Consider the following 24008-nt stretch of genomic DNA (forward strand, 5'->3'; position numbering starts at 1 on the left):
GGAGCAGTGGTGCTGTTGGACACTATCTGGTATGACAAAAAATTAAGTGAAGTATTGCAGGACCAAAGTACCTATGTTCAGATAAATCCATTAGGTGTGAAACAAATAATTGATAGAGTAATTTTTTGTCTAAACAAACTACTGAATGACATGCTTATATCTGAAGAGACACATCAATTTCTTTTGATAAATAAACCGGTTACCCCGATTTTTAAAGCACTACCCAAAATTCATAAATCTCTCAGTGACCCACCCCTTCGACCCATAGTTTCTGGGAGGGGTTGGGTCACTGAGAATATTTCAATTTGGGTGGAATATACCCTTAAACCTTATCTTGACCTAATGGACAATGTCCTCAAAGATACAGGACACTTTTTAAAGTTATTAGGTGAAATGAATAACAATCAACGTTCAGAAAAATTGTTGATGGTTACCATGGATGTCCAAAATTTATTCACGGTCATTAATAATGACTACGGTATTACTAGTATAGGTGAGCTTTTAGATAATTTAGGAGCAAGTAGAGAGAAAATTTCACTGATTAAGACTATGCTGTCTTTAGTCCTAGAAAATAATGTTTTTATGGGGGCTAATTCTGTATATAGACAGGCGCAGGGGGTAGCTATGGGCACCCCCTGCGCCAATACCTATGCTAACTTGGTACTCTCCCAATGGGAGAAAACTCATGCCTTGAATAATGAATTATGGAAAGATCATATTAAATTATATCTATGCTTTGTAGATGATGTTTTTCTTTTCTGGTATGGGACGAAGCAAATGTTAAGAGAATTTGTGGAATATCTACACTCGACTACGATATTTTTTAGATTTACGACCAAATATTCATATGATTCCATTGATTTTTTAGATGTATGCATAGAACAAGATGGAACAGGTTTTAATTCTAAATTATTCAGGAAAGAGTGCTGGAAGAACACTCTTTTAACATATGATAGTATGCACCCCAGGCACACATACCCCAACATTATACAAGGGCAAGTTAGTAGGGCGTCTAGGCTATGCTTATTAGATTCTGCTTTTGAAGCAGAGGTAGATAAGCTTAGAGACTGCTTTTATAACAGAGGCTATAAACCTGCTATGGTGAACAAAGCTATTGATAAAGGCAAAAAATTGAGGTCTAATGTGCATAAACCCTGGATGCAACGAACTAAGAATGGAGAGAATCCAACTAACAATGACAATTCACATATGGGGCTGCAATTAATGTTTAACTACAGTAGTAATATCAAGGATATTTGCAATATAGTGCGAAAGAACTGGAACATCCTAACTAGTGACAATAGTCTAAGGGACATTGTGGGGTCTAATCCTAGCTTCAGGTACAGAAGGAATAAAAATTTAAAGGATTTACTCTGCAAGGAACCTTTAAACAGTAATGTTCAACATCAGGTTTTAATTTCCACAGGGACAACCACCTGTGGACTTTGTAAAGCCTGTGCCTATATCAACAAAAACTTACATTTTAGACATCCTGTCACAAACAAAATGTTCTTTTTTAAAGGGAAAGCCACCTGTCGTACCACAAATATTGTCTATTTAGCTGAATGTTGCCAGTGCCCATGTTTTTATGTTGGGAAGACAAATAATATGTTCTAGATTAGGATTCTCCAGCACCTTTCCAGCATCAGAAATGGTGATGAAAGGAATGCTTTATGTAGACATGTAAATGAATTCCCAACACATACTTTTAAATTTCGGGCTATTGTCAATGTTAGACTCAACAGCAGGGGGGGTGACATAAAGCTTCAGACTGAATTAGTGGAAACTAAATGGATTGTTGATTTAATGGCCAATAAGAAGCCAGGATTAAATGAAGTGATACCCATTAAGCCTATTTTACAAAATAGGCGCGTTTTCTATTGAGTGCTATTGGTTGTAATTTTTTATAAAATGTTTGTATCAATGTCTGCATAACATCTGATGAAGGGTTATCCCGAAAGCGCTCATCCTGTATTTTAGCAATAAAGTTTTTAATAGTTACAGCAGTGTTCCACCTCGCTTTTTATCCAGGATACTAAATATTTAATATGCACAGTATAAAGTGTATGATGAGAGGGGAAGTAGAAAGAAGGAAGGAATACGTTGAGACATGATAGCATAAAGAAAATGACAGCCTAGGAGGGCAGGGAGGGGAATTGTGCTGTGTTGCAGCATTTACAGGTGGCTTTATGATTCAAATGCTTGTTAAGTTAGAAAAGGAAGGTTTGATAGATGATGTCTGCTACCTACTATCAAGGAATGGCATCCCATCCCACAAAAAAAAAAGAAAAAAGTTTTCTCATCTCTAAAAAAGAAAGTTCTGACCACACCACGTGGTATAATCACAATGATAAATGTGATAGAGACCAGGATGTGGGAGAATTTACATTTCTTGTGGTTTACCTGTTCTAAATACATCCAACCACAGACCAAAGCTTTCACTCAAAATGGATTTGTATCTAATTCTCCAAAACATACCTCTCAACTGTACAGATTTTTGCAGAATGTCCAGATTTTTGCCTCATATTTTTGGTTCCTTTCTCATATGGTTGTGGTTTTCTAGCAAATCATTGGCAAATAACTCAAGGTTTAAGTCAGAAAATAATGACAGACATTTGAGTTTCAGACTTCATAGCCTTCTGAAAATCCCTGCTAATGCAAAACCTGTTATTCTATCAAATTTTCAAGTTTGTAAGAGCAATATTTAAAAAGTGCCCCTGTTTTTGGGGCCTTTGCACCCCCCCCCCCCCCCCATTATTTATAGCTTTGTCCAGATTTCTTTCTCTAAGAGGTTGAGAGATATGGTAACATTCTATTTACACCTAAAAGTAAAGGGTAACTCGGAAGGCAGGAGTTAGTTTATTTTTATTTCTTTATCAACATTTCCTACAGAGGAAAATGTTTCTTTTCTTGTGAAACAGCTAGAATCTTTTTTTTTTACCTGAAAACAGTATTGATATGACGTTTTGCTGTGTTGCAGGAAGAACAGATTGGAATTAAAACTCATAATGAATGCTTTCGTTACTCAACAATGAAAAGCAGGAAGTTTTGTACATCGCTGCCCTTGGGGAAATCCTGGAATCTGTACTTACCATTTTCAGTAATCGTATTTCATTTTATCCTGTAATTTACATCTCTGAGAAATACTGACGTGCCTGTAATGCCATGCCTCAGTTGCCTACGGCCAGTCTGCCTTGCTGGGCGGTGCAGAATGTTGCGACTGCCATGGTTCGCCTCACCTGAGCTTCCAATTCCACAGGCTGACAGGGAGATCCGCCCCCAGATAAAGGCTGAGAAAGTCACTTGTCCCAGCTCAGCAACATGCTGAAAATTCTAGAAGTTTATAAGGAAGTCCCAAGAGCTCATCATCCAATGTGGTCTGTAAGGTAAGATATTAACAATTCCAATTAAGCTCTAAAAGTATGGTAGCCTGGCCCTACATATGCAGTCGTGTAGGAAGCCATAAGAGGCTGCACAGTAATATCAACCTGCCTTTATGGGGGTCAGGTCAGTGTTGTCGCCCTTTGCATGGCACTTCACTACGAGGAACTAAATGTTCCCTCGTCCTTAGTCTTGAAATATCCCCGTTCCATGCAAAACTACATTGAATCAGTTTGTCTGACATTCATAGTTGGCAAAGTTCACCAAAACATCCATGGCTCCAAATAAACGATGTTAGTAAGTGCTCCAATGTGTCCAGTTCACCTGCTGCATGAGAAGCAGTATGTTCACGTTTTGGAGATGAAAGGTTGAGAGCTCACAGTGATGTTTTTCGGAATCTAATGAGATTAAATGTAGCATAATTTTAGCATTTAAATTCAATTATAGCATAGTCTCTGGGATTTCCCGGTCGTCTGACTATAATAAACTAAATACATTTGCAATGATGATAGTGGATTAAGTAATTATATATATGCAGCATTAGACCGGGTGCTATATTAACCGTCAGGCAGATTTTGTTTAGATGTTAAGTAATGGATTATTTTGTTGCTGCATTATACCTCTCAAGTGTATGACATTATTATATACTCACACGTTTAGTTCTTAAGCTTTTTGTGCTGCAAAAAAAGGCGATTTTACACCCATCTCAACATTTAAAGCAACAGTTCACACTTATGAATGGTGAGCTACAGTGTGCAAACAGAATAAACATCACTTTGTGTTATGTTTTCCCCATAGCTCTCAACCTTCCATCTCCAAAATGAGGAACTCTAGCCTTCATAATGTGGAACAAATGGGCAAAATGTGGAACACATACTGATGGCTTACCAACAGCTTCAACCAAGATGGTCATAGAACGGCTAAAATATGTTGGTTTTACTTATAAAAAAGATCTTTCAATGAATTAATGATTTATTTATTTTTACCTTGAATCTCAGTTAAACAATTCCCAACACTGAATGTGTGACAGACCTCTTCAATGTGGAACTTTGAGGAACATGAACTTTTTAAGTCCCTAAATGAGCTACGTTCCTCGTAAAGAGGTACACTTGAGAGATATAGTTGACACTCTCAATCCGTTGATGCACGGTGTAACACACGTTGCTGAAGTACCGTTAAATGTACGTGATGTATTTCTGCGCTTATATAGTTCTCACTATCATGTCTACCTGTTTAACCTATTGTCGAACGTAGCTGTTCTGCGCTATGCGCTTGGCTTATTAATTCCCTCCGTGTCATTCAGTAGAATGTAGCGAACAGTGGTGGTCCCATCCAAGGTCTGTGTTTAAAAAGGTGCATGGTCGTGTAGGTTACCAAATAAATAAAGCAAGTAAAAAACGGTATTGTTTATGATCGAGAAGTTTTACGATTTTGCAACGCATCTACGCAAATGATTGACTAGTATATACTTTCTTTTTATTCTGTCAGACGCAATGTCGTCACTGTTCTTCCATCACTTTTCGACATTTGGTGTAGCCAGGCATACTCAGTGTGCTCAAATGAGAATTATTTTTCTGATAATCTCATAGAAACGTCACCATTCAAAAAGTGCAGAATGCTTAGAACTGCATAAGCAGTACATAGATGCACAAAGAATGTCTGTATGAAAGGAATACACCTCTAAAATAGCTTTGTATGCTGTTAAAAATAATATGTGACCTTTATGTCTGCAGTTAGCATTTTGAGGGTTTAGAAACTTTTTAAAAGATATGCCGGTGATGGGAACAACAGCATTTAGTATCAGCACAAAATGTAGATTTCTGGTTGTACCCATGCTTGTCCAGTGAATTCCTACAAACCTCAGCCTAAATAGCAAAGCTGTCAGCTAAAGCAATGTTAAAATTATACCTATAAACATGATGCACCAAGAAGACCGGGAAAAAAGTAATTTTACAGGTAGGAATTCAAACAAGCAATACATGTTTTGCAAATAACAATAGTTTCAGTGAACTTTATTTCTCTGACTTGTCTGCCTTCAGAGATTTCCTTCTAGAATGTGAAGGTCGTTTTTCTACTGACTTTTAATTACTTTGCATTTTCTCATGATTTAGGCATAAAGAAAAATGATTGGATGGTACAGATTTTTAAAGGAAAATAATTTGGAGTTATCTGTTCTTGTTTGCCAATGACAGTCCTAGACAGAGTATTTGAGTGTAAGGGAAAGAGTCATGAAAGATGGCATCTGTCCTTATATTTTAGGGGGAAATATCTTTAGATCATATACCATATACATTGAATGAGAGTTTGGTTTGTCCAGCAGCATTTCATGTCTCATTTAGGAGTGAGGCATCTTAAGAAGTGGTAGCCTGTAGAAATGAGAACTGAAATGACAAATTCAAGGAACATTAATTAAGCATGTCAGAGTGAACTGTTAACACAACAGTTTCAAAGTTGTACCTGAATCTGATTTCTAAAGGATGTGCTAATTAATTTTTACAAAAGTTTCCATCCTGTGTATAATAAATTAAATCATAATAGATTTACGGAAACACGCAGCTATGGCAGTACCTGTAGATGCATTAGGTTATTGAGTCATGATCCTTTAAGTGCTATGGCTTTCTGTTGCAGCTTTATCAAAGATGCCAAATTCCCCTTTATAGTCTTATGAACCTAGTGAAGACAACATTCAGATATGCAACACAAATGTTGCCTCATATAACATTATACCATTCTTTATCTGATCTGAAAGAATTCCAGCTTGGTTAATATCTACAGAAGGAATGTAAGTTGTTGCTGTACCACTTTTCCTCTTCCTGCATGCCTCCTTTCAGAATACCAAACATGAAAGCATTTAATTATCGACAAGTGTAGATTTTCAATTAATTGTAGTGACATTCAAAAACAGGTATTAATTCAAGTTATTTAAAATATTAAAGTTAGTAGTATGCAAAACAAATACATGTAACATGTGTGATACAAGTTACAGTGCAATGTTTGCACATTTTACATCCAAATTTTCAGAATAGTCTTCAATACCCCATATAATCGAAAAGACTGCAAATGAAGCATCTGATTCATTCTTAAAGAGGACTTTCTGAAGTGACCACAAAAAAAAAAAAAAAAAAACACCTATCTGTCTGAATCGTAGTACTTCTGAAAGCTTTGTTCATGAAGATATGTTCCAGAGACTTCACAAAGGTGTAAGACAGTTCACCAGAGTTGAAGGTTCCTTTAAAACACTAATGCATGCATTTAGCTTAAGCTTTAATAATTAATTGCTTTTGATGTTACAGTAAATGTTAAAGATTGTTTATTTCTTTATTTATCTATTTAAGTTTGAAAACTTGGTAGGAGGGCTGATACAGGGACCCATTTCAGCCATGATTTGGGCCACAATGACAAAACAAAAATCAATTAAAAAACTACAACAGATAAAACAAATTGTTAGCATGAACAGCCTATGGTATATACAATGACAACTTAAAGTAAATGGAATATTATAGCATGATGTAATGATAATAACCATTATGTGCAAGAAATAAAATAAGTTCCAAAAAAATAAAAATGTAAATACATATACTATTACAAGTTACTTGTTTAGTGTATGTAAAGTATTGTTCAATACTAGTGTCTTGTCCTGACATATAAATTTACACACATACCAATTGTCTTCCCTAAATGAAGTGAATATTAGTTATAGACTACTTTCTGGAAGATTGTCTCATAGATGAAAGAATTACAGAAGAAACATATATCGTATTTGAAAGTACATAATCCAAAGGTAGCAACTATTTTTTGGTACGAAGGCATAAAGGGAATTGATAATTTAATATTTAGGCCCATTGTGGATTTGACCATTGGTTAAAAATACTGTTTCTAAGTTTGGGCATATTATAAAGATTCATGGGACTTTCTTGGACATCTAGATAAAGGAATATGTAATAAGGATACAGTTTTCTGACAATAGATGTTATCAATTTATATACATGTATCCCAAAAAGAAGGGCTAGAATTTTTGAGGAAAAAATGAATACAAATTTTAGTCATGACAAAATAAATCTCATTGTAGAATTTATGGAAACAGTATTAGATTACAATTATATTATATTTGAAGGTGAATACTACAAACAACACACCTATATTCGCCAATTTGGTCTATATTGTTGGGGAAAAAAAGATGGTTTAAAAGTAATTTTTCTGGATTCATAAAACACTATATGAGATTTTTGATGATATTTTCATTTTATGGGAGGCCCCAAAAGAAAAATTGAAAGAATTCTTGCAATACTGAAATGAGACCACGAGTTTTTAAGATTCACACATGTATATCATACAGAGAGAATTAACTACTTAGACATTTCTTAGAGATTTGAACACAGGAGATTGAAATCTAAAATCTACAGAAAATCTACTTTTAGTAATTCATACCTTCACTATAATAGCAACCACCCACAAAAAAATAGTATAGTGCCAACTTATAAGAGTTGCAAGAATGACCTCTAAGAAAGAAGATGTAGAGATGGAGTTAAAAGTGGTGGGAGAAATGTTTAAGGAGAGGTTACCCAAAAACTAGTTATGGACTATGTTGAATATGTTAGAAATGAATGGGAATTAAGTATGTTCCATTATTAGGTAATAAAGAAAGTATAAAAGAAAAGAGTTGCCAACCAGACTCAAGGTAACCAAAATGTAATGATAAAAAATTATGAAAAGAGCTTGATTTTACCTTTTGGAAAACAAGTTAATGAGGTGAAGAAAATCATGACAAAAACTGGTCAATTTTAAAGAATAACAAATTGTGGAAAATAGAAGGTCAAACTTGAAAAGAATTTTGAAATGACTAAAGTGAAGGCTAGTGGTGGGAAGATGTGGGAACTGCTCTCAGTGTAAATTTATATGTCAGGACAAGACACTAGTATTGAACAATACTTTACATACACTACTGAAACCTGAAAAAGGTAATTGTCAAACTATGGGCATTGTGTATTTGGCATTGTGTAAATCCTGTCCCAGCTTCTATGTGGGAAAAACGGAGAGAAGGTTATGGGACAGGATTTATGAACATGGTTATGACATTAGATGTCAAAATATTAACAATGCATTGTTTAAACATATTAGTGAATCCCAATCCTGTAAGGAATTTAAATTCTGTATATTAGAAAAAGTTTTGAAAGATCCAAGAGGTGGAAACTATAAAAACTATATTGAAGAAAGGGAAACCAGGTGGCAGATAAAATTGCAGGCATGCCTACCACCTGGATTGAATGAAATTATTTCCATTAAACCTCTACTACATAAAAAATCAGAATATTTTAAATAGGTTAATATGAAGTCTGTCTTATATGATGTTGGTGGTTGAATTTTTTAAAAACATTTTTAAAATTGTTTTAACTTAATTGTACTGTTTTTTCATACTATGTCATAGAACAAGTAACTTGTAATAGTATATGTATTTACATTTTTTAGTTTATTTTTGTTTTAATGGCTACTGGTTTTTGGAAGTTCAGTTTTAAGGTTGTAATAATTAAAAAAATTATTAACTAAATAACTCATTAGTTTTGACTACTAGGGGGGGTATAGTATGTAGATTAGATTTAAATCTCTCTGAAATTGAAGAAATCAATCAGTTGTTTTGTGTTTGTGTTTTGCTATTCAAAATCAAAAAGGAACTTTTGCAGTGTGTCTTTGTGGAATTACTGGTTGTATCAAACTACACTGTTGAGCTCTTTTTGTGGAAATAAAATAAGTTGATATATAGCAGAACAGTAATAATAGGTGAATATAAAATATACAGAAAAAAAGAAAAGTAAATATCTGGGGTGAAAGAGTAAAATGACATCTAGGTATGTCAGTAATTCATTCAATATAATTAGTATGTAGGGTGAGGCAAGAGAGTACAGCAGTAAAACGGCTGCATTCAGAGTCAATTAGTTAGTATATACTAGAACATACATTATAGCAATAAAGGCAGAAAATAAGTTAGAGGTCATTAGCTGCTGTATGTAAAATGTGGATAAAACTCCGTAATTGTGGTTATATGCAGAATATGATTTAATTATGAGCAACATATGCAATATATACACAAATGGGTGAGAGTCAAAGATTTATCATCTAGCATAGAGGGTAACTCCAAAGGTAGTTGTAGTTTAAATTGTTTGATAATTGATTGGCAGAACTGTGTGTATTATGTAATGTCTTTAGGAATGCAATTGCAGAAACTTAATTTAAGTAATTTGCAGAATAAACAGAATCACCATTATTGTAGGAGAACAGACTCAACAGATCATGGAGGGAATAATAGTATAAGTTAATGTGCCATATGATAAGATAAAGGACTGCAAATAGCTGAGAGTTAGGCATAAAGAAATCTGCAGTAATAGCTGTACAAAAGAGTTATTTATTTATATACTGATATTTCATTACTAGGAAAGTCTGCCTGGCAGAAGTTAATTTTCAGCAGAGGCCTGGAGAGAAAAGCTCCATATTGTTACTGAACATTTTAAGAACAATAATTTTACAATCTTCAAAAAAAAACCTCTGCAGTTTAAATAATTATATCAAATTAGACATAATATAAAAACATTTGGTTAAGAATCAATGCAAGTTATATGACAATCACTTAATATTTAGAAAGATTTTAGACAGTTTGTAGAACAATTAAAGGTAAGTTAGTCTAATATAGAAACAGGGAATGCAATATGAAGTTAGGGAAAACAGGCTTATGGTATATTTAGGGAGAAAGTCAGGAAAGAGAATTTGATAGAAGTAAGAAAGTAAGTGAAGAAGGGAGAGTAAGGAGATATAAAGAATGGAAAGGTAATTGGTTCACATTTAGGGAAATAGTTTATCCTGGTTTTGAGCAAGAACAGAGGCAGATTTTTAGCTAGGAAGTCTTTCAGAGTGGTTTTAAAGATGGGAGGGAGGGTATTGACCTGATGGATACAGGTAAGGAGTTCCACTGTGTTAGTTGATGAGGCAGTTCTAACCAATTTAGGCTTTTCAGTTCTATACAGTGGTGGGTTCTGAAAGCGGTATTTACTGCAAATTTAGTAATTTTGTTTCAGCATTGATGAAGTTTTAATTTTTGTGAAGCCAAGAGGTTATTAAGAATGGGAGCACCATAAAGAAGAGTGGGGCGGAGATAAGTAGTGCCAAGTGTACTTTTAGTTGCATCAGTGAGAACGTTTTTGGCTCTATAAAGCGCCCTAGTTTTTGATAAGTTTTCTTTATGCAATTCTGTATATGCAGATTGAATGTAAGATTATTATCCACTATCACCCCTAATAATTTGCTATGAGAAGTGACTTCAGTGGTTGTATTATCAAGAGAGAGGACTTTAAATTTTGTTTATTCATGAGAGAGGGGTTTGGGGAAAAAGTAGTAGTTTGGTCTTTTTGGGTTGAGCATGAGTTGTGAGTTACAAAACCACATTTCAGTGGCTGTTAAAGCTTCCTGAGTAAATTTTTGGAGGTGCACTTTGTTGTCAGATATGCAAATCAGAGTGGAATCATCTGCGTTTTGCATTAGGGTGTTGGTAAAAATATTAAAGAGGAGGGGACCAAGAATAGAGTCTTGTGGCACACTGGTGGTGACTGCGAGGTAAAGACAGAGAGAGTGGAGTGCCAGAGGAGCACACTCTAGAAGAAGTAAGAATAGCACTAAAGAAAATGAAGTTAGGGAAAACAGCGGGATCTGATGAGGTCACAGCATGTATGATAAAGGTGCTGGGTGAGACAGGCGAGAAATGCCTCCTGAGGGTACTCATACCAGTGTGGTGGGAAAGGCATATCCCAGATGACTGAAGAATAAGCATACTCGCACCAGTGTACAAGAACAAAGGAGACATCCACAGCCTTGGGCAGTGCAGAAGTATCAAATTCCTGTCATATTGCATGAAAGTTCTGGAGAGGGTGATTGATAAACAGATATACAAATTAGTAGAAAGTAAGATGGGAGATGAGCAGTTTGGATTCAGATCACAATGCAGCACAACTGACCAAATGTTTACAGTGAGACAGATAGTTGAGAAGAAGTTAGAGATGATGAAAGAGCCCAACTGGGCATTCCTCGACTTGGAGAAAGCATATGAAAAAGTCCCAAGAAAGCTAATTTGGGCAGTACTGTGGTGGTTTGATAGCCAAGAAACACTGGTAAAATTAGTGCAGGCTATGTAAAAGGACCCAATGACTCAAGTACGAATAGCATTTGGTCTTATAGAGAGGTTGCTAGTGGGTGTGCACCAGGGCTTCACCTCTGAGACCAGTGGTGTTCATACTGGTGAGAGACTACATTAGCAAACAGATCATAGGAGACAGATCAACAAAGTTGCTGTATGCAGACAATGTGTCATTAACAGGCAGACCATGAGCAAGAACTTCAGCAAAAGATAGGGGAATGGAATGCAAAACTTATGGTACATGGGATGAAACTAAGAACAGGCGAGACAGTGGTAATGGCAGCAAACTGGTAAAACAGAAGAAGTTGTGTACTGAGATAGAAGGGAAGATAGTGGAATAAGTTAATAGCTTCAAGTATCTGGGAGGGAAGATTGAGGAGAAAGGAAGTCTGAATGAAGAGGTGAAAGCCAGAATCAGAGGGGCTGCAGCCAACTGGCATAGAGTCTCAAGGGTAATGAATGACAGATGAATGCCAAAGAAGATGAAAAGTAAGGTGTACAAGCCAGTGGTGTGACCAGTACTACTGTATGGTACAGAGCCTGGGCAGTAAAGGCAGAGCAGATGAGGAAGCTAGAAGTGATGGAAATTAAGTGCCTAAGAAGGGTGGTAAGATGTATACTGTGGGACAACCAAAGAAATTAGGACATAAGAGGAGAAGTGATGGAAATTGACCACAGGCTCTGAAATGAAACAAAAAGAAAACCTCTACAAACTGTAATATTAATTTGAGGCAACAAAGTTAGTACTTAACGATACAAAAAAGAGATGGAAAAAGGACCATGCTAAGTCAAAGCAAGATCATACATTTATTCTTCTGTCCCACAGAGTGCATCCTACCACCCTTCTCAGGTACGTCATTTCTATCACCCCTAGCTTCTTCTTCTGCTTGGCCTTTACTGCCAATGTTTCTGTACCATACAGTAGTACTGGTTGCACCACTGTCTTGTACACCTTACTTTTCAGCTTCTTTGGCATTCTTCTGTCATACACTATCCCTGACACTCTGTGCCAGTTGGCTGCAGCCCCTCTTGTTCTAGCTTTGACCTCTTCATTCAGACTTTCCTTCTCCGCACCCACCCTTCCCAGATACTTGAAGCTATTTACCTGTTCCACTGTCTTCCCTTCAATCTCAATTCTCAGATTCTTTTGATTTCCCGTTTGCTGCCATTACCACTGTCTTATCTGTGCTTAGCTTCATCCCATGTGCCTTCAGTTTTGCATTCCATTACTCTATCCTCTGCTGATGTTCTTGCTCAGTCTGCCTGTAATGCCACATCATCTGCATACAGCAACTTTGTTGATCTGTCCCCTCCAACCTGTTTGCTAATGTAGTCCATCATGTGTGTGTGTGTTTGTGTGTGTGTGTGTGTGTGTGTGTGTGTGTGTATATATATATATATATATATATATATATATATATATATATATATATATATATATAAATAAACCAATATAAAAAATATAACAGTCCACAGCACACAGCACACACAGGAGCAAATCAATAAAATCAAAAAAATTTTAATTCCAAACAAAATTGCAAAAACAGCACAAATAGATAGTTCTAAATAGAAGAGCAACACAGATAAGCCGTTTCCACCATAGTATATAGCAGGTTTCAAAGCACAAGCTGTCCCTTTACATCAGTTTTCAAATCAGTAGTAAAATTAAATGGTAACTCCAAATTCAATTCCACCCAATACCTAGTATAGTGTTGAGTGTGTTGTGTTAAAAACATAATACAACAGAAAGAAGTTTCATTGTATGAATATATATGTTTGTTCAAAATACTAATATAGTCAATAATGGTAATAATACTTAATAAAATGCCTTGTCAGTGCAAAAAATTCAAAAAAGTACATCATAAATTAAAAAAAAAAAAAATTAAAATGAGTATATATATATATATATATATATATATATATATACACATACACAGCTATATCGAGCAAATTATTAGAACATGGCACTGCACTGATAAGCACCATCACTTAGTAAACATACATGGGATTAACCAGTACATGAAAGTGTTGTATATACTCCAGAACACCAGCAACTGACATTACATATGTATGTGTTGAAGGGAAACATGCTTAGCATACATACAGCTTATCTAATCTGAATGAATTTGTTACAGATATAGCACAATGCCATAGTCTTTTCACTATTTTACACTGTGTTAGAACAAATATAAATGTAATAATGTATAACACAAACCTGCTCTTTGAGGGAGGATAGTGACAAAACTGGGGGGGATTTTTAGCAATACTTTCTACTACAGTGACTATCCCACCCTCAGGTCAAATTATAATTGAGAACAATCTGTTTATAACCAGTACAAAGCAGTTAACAAAGGGATACACAGTAAAACAGGTTTTCTGTTGTTTCCTGAGACTAAATAGCTGGCATCTGTATATAGTCTACTGGTCAAGAAAAAGGGGACAGTGGCCAACTTAGTCCTTAGAGTGCACAGAATATTTCACAGCCACAGAGACTTTCAGTCACAGAGAAGGCATGTATTTGATGGATTAAAGTTAATACATAGCAAGGTTCTTCATGACAAATGTGCTTAAATTATACAATGACAAAATTCTCAGTAAACTTATAGGAGTAGAGCCTTATGGCAGAGCTCTTGCAGTATCAAGATCAGATGTAGTTACCACAGGCTATTATACAATGGCAAAATTCTGAATAGACTTGTAGGAGTAGGGTCTTGTGGCAGAGCTTCTGCGTTATTGCGGTCAGATGTAGTGAACACATGCTATTATACTAGAAGATTGCAGTGGAGTAGCAAGTTAGAGACAAGCAAGTAGCTGGCATATTAACAAGGATGAGCTGTGATTTGAAAAGACTGGGTTGACAGAAAATTTAAGCAGAAACTAAACAAAGCATTGTTGATGGCAGCTTTATGCTACAGTTAATTTTCAGCAGAATTGAGTGCTTTCAGAAAGGACTGAATCATAACCTAAAAAAATGGTAAGTAAGCATGTTCAAATTGGGAACATTATGTGAGAGAAGTCAGCAAATGGCACTTATGTTTACAGGTAATAAATACATTAGAGTCTGTGGTACAGTAGTTACATGTTGGTTGGAATCTGAGTTACAGCAAAACTGCTTACCTACAACACCATGTAAAACTGTCCTTGGCACTAATATTTTTAAAAGTAAAACTACAAATAAGGAAGATGTTAAATTAATTAAAGAAAGTGATCAAAGATTGAAGAATGCCTGATAATTGTGATCAGTGCAAAGAGGAGAAAGGGACTAAAGATGGAGGGGTCATTTAGATCTCACAGAAGGATCATTCTGGAAAGAGTTAGCGCATAGAAGGGTAATAACCGGCAGATGGGGTGAATTAAACAAAGGAGTTATGTCCAAAGATGGGCAGTACCATTATATATTAAAAGTTAGCTACCACTAGAGATGCCATAGACGCTATAACAATGCAATGGCAAACTTACAATGGATATAACCAAAAATAAAACTTACACAAACAAATAAGAAAACAGACTGTCAATGTAAATTACAGGCTTATAAGCTATTAGGTTTAAATACTCAAGTTAAAACTTAAGTAATAATATCTATGTGTTAACCAGATAAGCCCGTTGAACACATAATCCCTTTTCAGGGGTGACCAGGCAGGAATTTCTGGTTAAGCCACTTGCTCATGGTCACATAGAATGCAAAGGAATGTACTACAGTTCACAAGCTCAACCTTCTGCACCAACTGGCAGCAATTAAAAATAATAATAGAAGCAAATTATCTTTCCTGAAAGGGAATGGATATCTGAGAAGTAGTCACATGAAATTAATTTATGAGGTGTAGTCACAGAATACTAAGTTTTTGCTTGAAGCCTTTCTGTATTGTATGTATAACAGTTGTAGTCAATTTCCTGTGAGTTTATTTGCATGTTTCATTTTTACATTATTCCTTTTGTCTTACAAGTAGAAAGTTAAGAAGTGCAATGATGCCAAGCATGAAGAAGGAACAATTACATATTTAAGCAAGCAGAATTGCTTAAATATGTAATGTACCTGCATCTGTAAAAACTGTAATTTATTATAAATTCACTGTGTTTTCGAGGAGCTTTTCTCCCGAGGCCTCTTCTGAAAATGGACATATATACAGCTGGACTAGCCCGGTCAACTAATGTAAAATAAGTAAAATAAATAACCAGTTATGTTTTTCCTAGAAAATGGTTGAATGTGATTTTCTGGTTATTAGTGTATCCTTCTCCAGTTTTACCTGTACAACCATGTACCCAATATTTTTGAAACCTAGAGAGTTCAAACACTTCTGATCTGTCTGATGGTGTCTCTGCATCTTTCTTTGAGTATTCTGTTAATCTGTCCCAATCAGCATACTCCCAACACGCACAGTATAATATCTGTGCATTTATGTGAACTGCTGTCAGTGTATCCTATTTTACTGAATTACCTCCACTACTTATATATTTACTTTGGTGAATATTCCCTTCGTAGTAAAAGCTCACTGTGTTATTTATAATTATATCACCGCTGTGATGGTGCAAACATAAAAGATGACCTAGTTATATCATTTTGTTTTCCTTATAAAATATAAGTGAACTAAATGCAGATCATAAGAACCATATAAATGAGTGATAGCAGGTAATTTCCACTTATGTAACTTAAATATAAGGCTCTGATTAAACGATACTTGTCTGCAAAAGTGACATTTATTCTTGTCTCATCTATTAGACGTCTTGGTATACAACGTGGTCCTTACCCACTATATTTTGTTTCTTTGATATCTAATAGGTAGCTGTTATTTAAATGCTACTGAAGTTGATAATAAGTCCAAATTGCGATTGAGAGGGTACCTAGGGTCAATTTGTGTAAAGGGCAAAAAAGTAAATTGGAAGATTTCACCTTAAAATGAAGTTAGATAACTAGAGTGTTCTAAAGGTCATTACCTGCTCCATACTGCCTTGATGTGTGTATGTATGTATGTATATATATATATATATATATATATATATATATATATATATATATATATACAAAATGGACATGCTGACGTCACTGTTCATATGCTATTGTTTATTTGGTGACAGTTCATTTGATCGACAAGTGTGCGGTTGGTTTTATGTTAGGGTTAGGCGGTATAAGTGAGTTAGGGTTAACTAGGCATATATCAACCCAGGGTCACACAACATTGGGGAAGGGGCAAATGCTTAGGGTCGATCAAATGAACTGTCGACCTTAAATAAAGGGTCAGTTGGTAGATATGAACTGTCTTTATAGTGACATATTAGCATTCCATATATATATATATATATATATATATATATATCTATATACATATATGTACATATTACCTGAAATATATGTCAATCACAAACTTCTTATTTTTTGTCTTTCTTAAATTCCTTTGCCTTCCCCAATGCCCTCCCACCCTCACCTTACTCTTAGTCCTTTTCTGCTTCATCTTATCCTCACTTCCTTCCTCCATTTAATTATTTCTATAACTCCATCTCACGCCCTTCTTCCAATTGATTTCTTCCATAACTCAAAATAAATTCTTATTTCTACTGAGTTTCTTGCCATGCCCAGTTCCATTTTGTTGCTACCTATCAGAACTGACAGCTGCAACCGTACCTTTGACTTATTGTACTTGTTCAATTAAATACACTTGGTATTATGATCTTAGAGTCATTACAGCCTAAATGATCATAAAAGACAGTTACAATCTAAACAGCATTTCCTTTTCCCTGAGTATATTTGCCTCCAGAGAAAATGATTCCCACTTTGCCAAATATACATAATTATGACGTAACTGTTTCTCTATTATAACATTACTGAGCTTTTCAATTTCCTCTTTGGACAACATGCTCAGTTTAGAAGAAATCACATGATAGTTTCTTTAGGAGTTTTTCTCTCTGACTCTTACATCATATTATTCATCATACATTAATGTTTTTTTCCTCAAGAAAAGCCCTTCTAGCAAGATTATTCTATTCCTTCCTTCCTTTTCTTTCCACTGCCATCAAAAACATATTAAGTCTCAGAGTATCTAAACAGGGTGTACCAAGATTTTTGGAACTGTATATCAAATTGCATATTAAATTCTAGTATTGTCATATTTGTTCATAGCAGTAAAAAACAGCAAACCAACTTCATGAGTAATTGATAATATGTGCATGAAACATGTCCCATTGTTTGAAATACTTCTTTAAGGCTATCAGACATGTTTTGTATGTTGCAAATGACATACTTAAAGAAATACTCATCAAACTAGTTACAGGGATTGTATGCAATATGGAATGCATATGATAGCATACCTCAGAGCAACATCAGGATGCATAACAGAGCAAAATCATTTATGACGAAACTTCTAATGTATGCATATTGCCAACCTCAAAGGTCTGTTTTATTATTATAAAATTAAGAAAAATCAGCAGCACAGGTTTTCAGTGTGGTAACTGGCTCAGAGGGCTACGCCTGTGACCTGTAGTTTCTGTGGTACAGGGTTTAATTTTCTCAGCCCTCATTTGCCTACTGTGTGACTTTGAACATGTCACTTACCAGACATTGCCTACCTATTTAACCAATGGGTGTTATCATCCTGCAATCAACCGTCATCTCACTTTCTTTCTGGTCACTAGTAACACTACTGCTAATATCTTGAACAATGATGTTTCCATTTTATAAATGTTGGAGTGAAACAATGGTAAAGCAGTCTGACAGAGAGTAAATTGTTTTTTCTGCAGCAATGCTAAACAGTACCATAACTTTCATACCCAGAGCAGATCATGCTCTGTCTCTAGACTGATAATTCCAGTATGTAAAATGCATTGTACTGTAAAAGCATTAACAAGTTCTTACACTGGATTTTAGTTAGAACATCACTTAAATGTGGTACTCTAATACTTTAGTTTATCCCTAAGTGTGATGACATTTCAGTGCAACATTATAGAACTGCAACCACTTTTCTCTGTACCACCATACAAGTCAGTATGCATGTTATACGTCAAACATCAGACATAAAGAGAGAAATCGGTAATTCATCACTATCATGACTTTCATCTTATAGGTTCATAGGTGTGTACTAGGCTAACTGCCCTGGAGCTTATATAAGCCTAGCCCAAGAAGATTCCCTAGCATCATGCTGCCCAAAGTTAGTTCCCAGTGCCCCTGTCAAGTGATCCCCGGGGTGAACGTCCTATTGCCCATCCACTCATCAAGATTTCTCTTAAAGAGGGCCAGTGAAGTGCTGTGCTTGACGTGAATGGGAAGTTTGTTCCAGAGTATGTGAAGTCTCTGGGTTAGGAACCAGTCCCTCCAGCATGTTCTGTTTATTGTAGTAATGAGGTTTAGGTCCCTGGACTGTGTGGCACAGAGGGATAGGGATTTCTTTAGGTGTAGCATATCTAGCAGCTCTGGGTCAGACATGGCTTTGTAGGTCAAGCAGAGATCACCTTTAAGTAGGTGATAGAGTATAGCTGGAGTTTTTTGAGTCTGTCCATATAGGGCATGTGTCTAAGTTCTAAGATTCTCTTAGTGAGGTATTATTGTGGCCTTTCCATTTGTTGTAGGTGTCTAGTAAGGTACATACCAAATGGGGCGTTGTGTTTTATAATAGGTCTAATGAGGGATGAGTAGAGAGGGATTATGACCTCTTTCTTCCTGGATGAGAAACCTTTTGTAATGAGATGTGCCACATCAAAGGACTTTCTGACTACAGTGGCAATGTGGTTATCAAAGGAGAGGTTGCTGTCAACCTGTGTCCCCAGGTCTCTTATCACACCTTCGGTGTTTAGTGGACTACTGCCTGTGTGGTAGTACACGGGCACTGAATTTTTCATAGGTTCATAGGTTGGTACTAGGCTATTGGCCCTATGCCCTATACAAGCCTAGCCATAACAAGTCCCTGGCTTTATGTAATACACAACAGCATCATCTGGAACCTGAAAGGAAATTTATTAGGAATAACAAAAGAGAGCAACTAGGTTTGATTTTGTTAGTTTTACAGTTTGTAGATATATAAACATATTAGAATGCTCTGTTCAGTGATTGAATGACTTTTGATTGAATAGTCACTTACACTGTCATACTACCCAGGTAAGCCTGTCAGTCTGCCAAGACATTCACACAAGTCCCACAAGATGTTACACAGTAACGTGGCAGAGGGAAACTTCATGTCTTCCTACTGTCTTTGTGGAGTGCATAGTTTATCTTCCCTGCAGCTGTACTGCAGTGGAGTATGTTTTTCTATCTATTTTAAGAGCTTTTACATTTTCTAAGGAAAGGTTCTACATGTCTTTAACTAAGACAATGACTACAGCACCCAGAAGGAGACACTTCAAACTGTACTGCTCTTCGGATATTATTTTAAGAAATATGTTACCTGGTGTATCATACATTGTAAACAACTATGACTGGAGCAACTGAGACAGTCACTTTCCTCCCTTGAATTTTCAAATCATGATATCCTTGCAAACTTTGCTGTTAACCCACCAAAATTAGAATCCTAACTCAGCAGAATAACTTTGTCATGGATGTGTGTGTGTGTGTATATTTGTTTTCTGAAGTATCCTCCGCTAGAGACTTGTTTTCTGAATTTTGAATATATGCATATGTCCGAATCACAAAACATCAAACATACATACACAAAAGCGCTTAACATCGAAAAGCGCTTCTGTGCATGTGTGCCTGTTTCATAGATCGGACTACAGTGCGGGTAAGGGAAAATTCCCTTTTCCCCACTGTAGTGCGATCTCAGAGTGAGAATATTAAAGTAGGTGGGTGCGGGGGGTGAGGGTGAAGCCCCCCTGCAGAAACGTAGATTTTTTTTTAACTACACATACACGGAAGCACTTTTCGATGTTAAGCGCTTTCGTGTATGTGTGTTCGATGTTTTGTGATTCGGACATATGCTAGTCGAGCATGTGTCCTAGACCCATATATATAGATATATATATATACATACGCACATATGTATTTTTAGAGAGAGAGATCTCTATATGGCATAATGGTTAAGGTGCTTAACTCACAAGCACACAGTGCAGGGTTTAATTCTCATGTTGAGATGCATGGCTAGGCTTGAAAAATGCCCCTTGGGGTCATTAGCCTAGTAATCACCTAAAGTGGGAGGGTGGCATCATGATTAAGGTGTTTACCTTATAGGGAGAAGGTGCAGGGTTTTAATTCTCACATTGGGTAATTGGCTAGGCTTTGAATGTCCCACAGAGGCAATTAGCCTATTACTATATATAGAGTTCATAGGTTCATAGGTTCATACTAGGCTATCTGCCCTAGGGCATTTATAAGCCTAGCCAGAATGTGTTTGGCTTTCACCACCCATTTTAAATTTATTTTGCTATGCCCTTTTTCGAGGTTAGTATACTGTGCCTCTGTCTAACAGTGACACAGAAGTGATACCCGGGGTAAACCTACGATCTCCCATCCACTCATCAAGATTCCTCTTGAAGAGAGTCAATGAGGGACTCTGCCTAACCTGGACTGGGATTTTATTCCAGAGTGAAGGGAGCCTCTGGGTTATGAATCTGTCCCTCCAGCATGTCCTATTTATTTCAGTGCTGAGGTTCAAGTCTCTCGAGCGCGTAGCGCGATGGGATTTGGATTTTCTGAGGTGCAGCATGTCCATTAATTCCGGGTTGGACATGGCTTTATACGTCAGGCACAGATCGCCTCTGAACAGGCAGTATGCCACTGAGTAGAGCTGGAGTTTCTTTAACCGGGCAGCATATGGCATCTGTTTGAGCCCTTTGATCCTCTTGGTGAGGTACTTTTGGGGTCTTTCCAGTTGTTGCAGGTGTCTGGTAAGGTACATCCCAAAAGGGCATTGTACTCAATTATGGGCCTGATGAGGGATGAGTAAAGAGGCACGATGACCCCTGATCTAGATGTGAATCCCTTCATGATTAGGTGGGCTATATAAAATGTTTTTCTAACCACTTTGGCCACGTGGTTGTCAAATGAGAGATTGCTATCAACTTGGGTCCCCAGGTCCCTAATTACTTCTTCTGTACTTAATGGATTACCACCTATGTGGTAATTTGTGGGCACTTTGTTTTTGCCAAAGGGGATGACTATACACTTTTTGGCATTTAGCTTGAGGCCATGGCTCTTGCACCAGTTGTCTGTTTCTATGAGGTCCTTTTGGAGGATGCTTGTGTCAACTGGAGAGTCGATTATGGAGCCCAGTTTGCAGTCATCTGCGAACTTGGTCAGCCACAGTCCTTCCGTGTTGGCCTGTACCTCCGAGAAATATATACCGATCAAGAGAGGTCCCAGGACTGAGCCTTGTGGGACACCACTTGTAACTGGTTTGGAGTCTGACATGGCTCCAGCAATTCTAACCATGTGGGTTCTGTCCTTGAGCCAGTTTGCAATCCATCTAGTGACATAGGGGTTTATATTTAAGCTGGTGAGCTTATCTATAATGCCCGAGTGAGGTATTGTATCGAAGGCTTTTGCGAGGTCCAGGTAGGCTGTGTGGACCACCTTCCCCTCGTCAATGGCCTTGGTGACTGTTTCAAAGAAATCAACCAGGTTTAAGAGGCAGGATCTGCCCTTAACAAAGCCGAACTGGGTAGGATCCAGTGTTTGTAGGTCCCCAATATCTTTATTTATGAGGTCCATGATGATCCTTTCCATAGCTTTGCAGACCAAGCTAGTCAGATAGTTTCCAGGATCCGTTGAGGCACCACCTTTGTGGAGAGGGACCACTGTTGCTGTACGCCACTCCTTGGGCACATATCCTGTAGTAAGGCTGAGATTGAACAGTAGTTTTATGTTTGGGTTTAGCTCTTCTTGGAGTTCATGTAGGATGCAGCCCGGGACACCATCTGGTCCCATTGATGCTGTGTTTTTTTTGCTTTGGAGAGGGCGGCTCTTACCTGAGCATCTGAGATGTCATGGGGCAGCACTCTGCTGGGATAGATATTTGCCCTTTTGGTGGGGGGGGGAGAAGTTTGCGCTGAACCTGTCAGCTAGGATGTTGGCAATGTCTGTGGGTTCGGTGTATTTTTTGTCATTTTGGACTAATTCTGAGCATATCTGGGAATTTCCACCCAGGTTCCTAACATAACTAAAGAAATCCTTGTGATTATCCTTAGTGTCCTGTGCAATTTTTCTCTCGAAGCTGGCCTTAGACAATTTTATGAGTGCCCGTAGTTTTTTGCTAATACTGATCAGTGATGCCTTCCCTTTTTGGGATTTTGCTCTATCATTTAGTAGCTTCCTCCTTCTATTGTATAGTTTGTTTATGGCTGGGGTCCACCAGACAGGACGTCTGCCTTTGGAGGACTGAGTCTTGGTTTTATTTGGGATCGCATGATCCATGCATTCCTGAAGGTGTTCATAGAATGCGTTTATAAAGGATTCTGCGAACCTATGAACCTATGAACCTATATATAGAGTTGATTTGGTGTAGCGGTGCTTTGACTGTAGTTCAGAAAGTCCTGGGTTCTATGCTTGGCAGCTTTGTCTTAATTCTCTGTCTCATACTGTCTACTAAGAGGAGATCTCTGCTTGACATACAAAGCCATGTCTGACCCAACTCTGTTAGAAATGCTACAGCTAAAGAAATCCAAATCCCTGCACACCACATGCTCCAGAGACCTCAACCTCATTACCACAATCAGCATAACATGCTGGAGGGACAGGTTCATAACCCAGAGACTGCCCATGCTCTGGAATAGACTTCCCATACATGTCAAGCAGAGCACCACACTGGCTCTCTTTAAGAGAAATCTTGATGAGTGGATGGGAAATAGAAAGTTCACCCAGGGGATCACTGCAGTGGCTCTACTTGATAGAGGCACTGGGAACTAACGTTGGGCAGCACGATGCCAGGGCACTTCTATGGGCTAGGCTTGGAAAGGCTCCAGGGCCATTACTAGTAAATACCTATGAACTTATGAATATATATTTGTATGTGTATATATATATATATATATATATATATATATATATATATATATATATATGTGTGTGTGTGTGTGTGTGTATATATATATATATATATATATATATATATATATATATGTGTGTGTGTGTGTGTGTGTGTATATATATATATATATATATATATATATATATATATATATATATATATACACACACACACACACACACATGCGCAAACACAGTTTGTGCCTGGCATTTCATGTTTTTAAAAATGAACTAAATGGGTAAAACAATCCAGCAGGGAAAAACAGGGAGGACTAATAGAACATACCATCTATTAAATGGAAACATTATGAGATATCTACCTATGCCACTAATATATCGGTGTATATTTTATATACTAATAAAATGCATCCTTGAAATGCAGAAAAGCATATGTCTGAGCAAAACTATTAGATATTATGTCTACCACTACTCTGTCCATGATATAAAAATATCACCCTTCTACCTGCATCAACAACTAGTGGATCTGTCTAACAAGCAAGACAATAGCATCCC

At 36.8% G+C, this 24008-nt stretch overlaps 1 protein-coding gene across 1 annotated transcript in view; it reads left to right on the forward strand.

The window, feature by feature from the left end:
- Window positions 1–3058: 3058 nt before the first annotated feature.
- The window catches only part of LOC122811783 (uromodulin-like), a 449243-nt gene continuing 428293 nt past the window's right edge, over window positions 3059–24008 (forward strand). The window contains exon 1 of the mRNA XM_044083847.1: window positions 3059–3386. The gene's annotated coding sequence lies outside the window, so the exon portion shown is untranslated. The remainder of the gene's footprint in view (window positions 3387–24008) is intronic.

The sequence above is a fragment of the Protopterus annectens genome, chromosome 1.part1, assembly GCF_019279795.1.
Source record: "Protopterus annectens isolate FY-2018-M chromosome 1.part1, PAN1.0, whole genome shotgun sequence".
Lineage (NCBI taxonomy): Eukaryota > Metazoa > Chordata > Ceratodontiformes > Protopteridae > Protopterus > Protopterus annectens.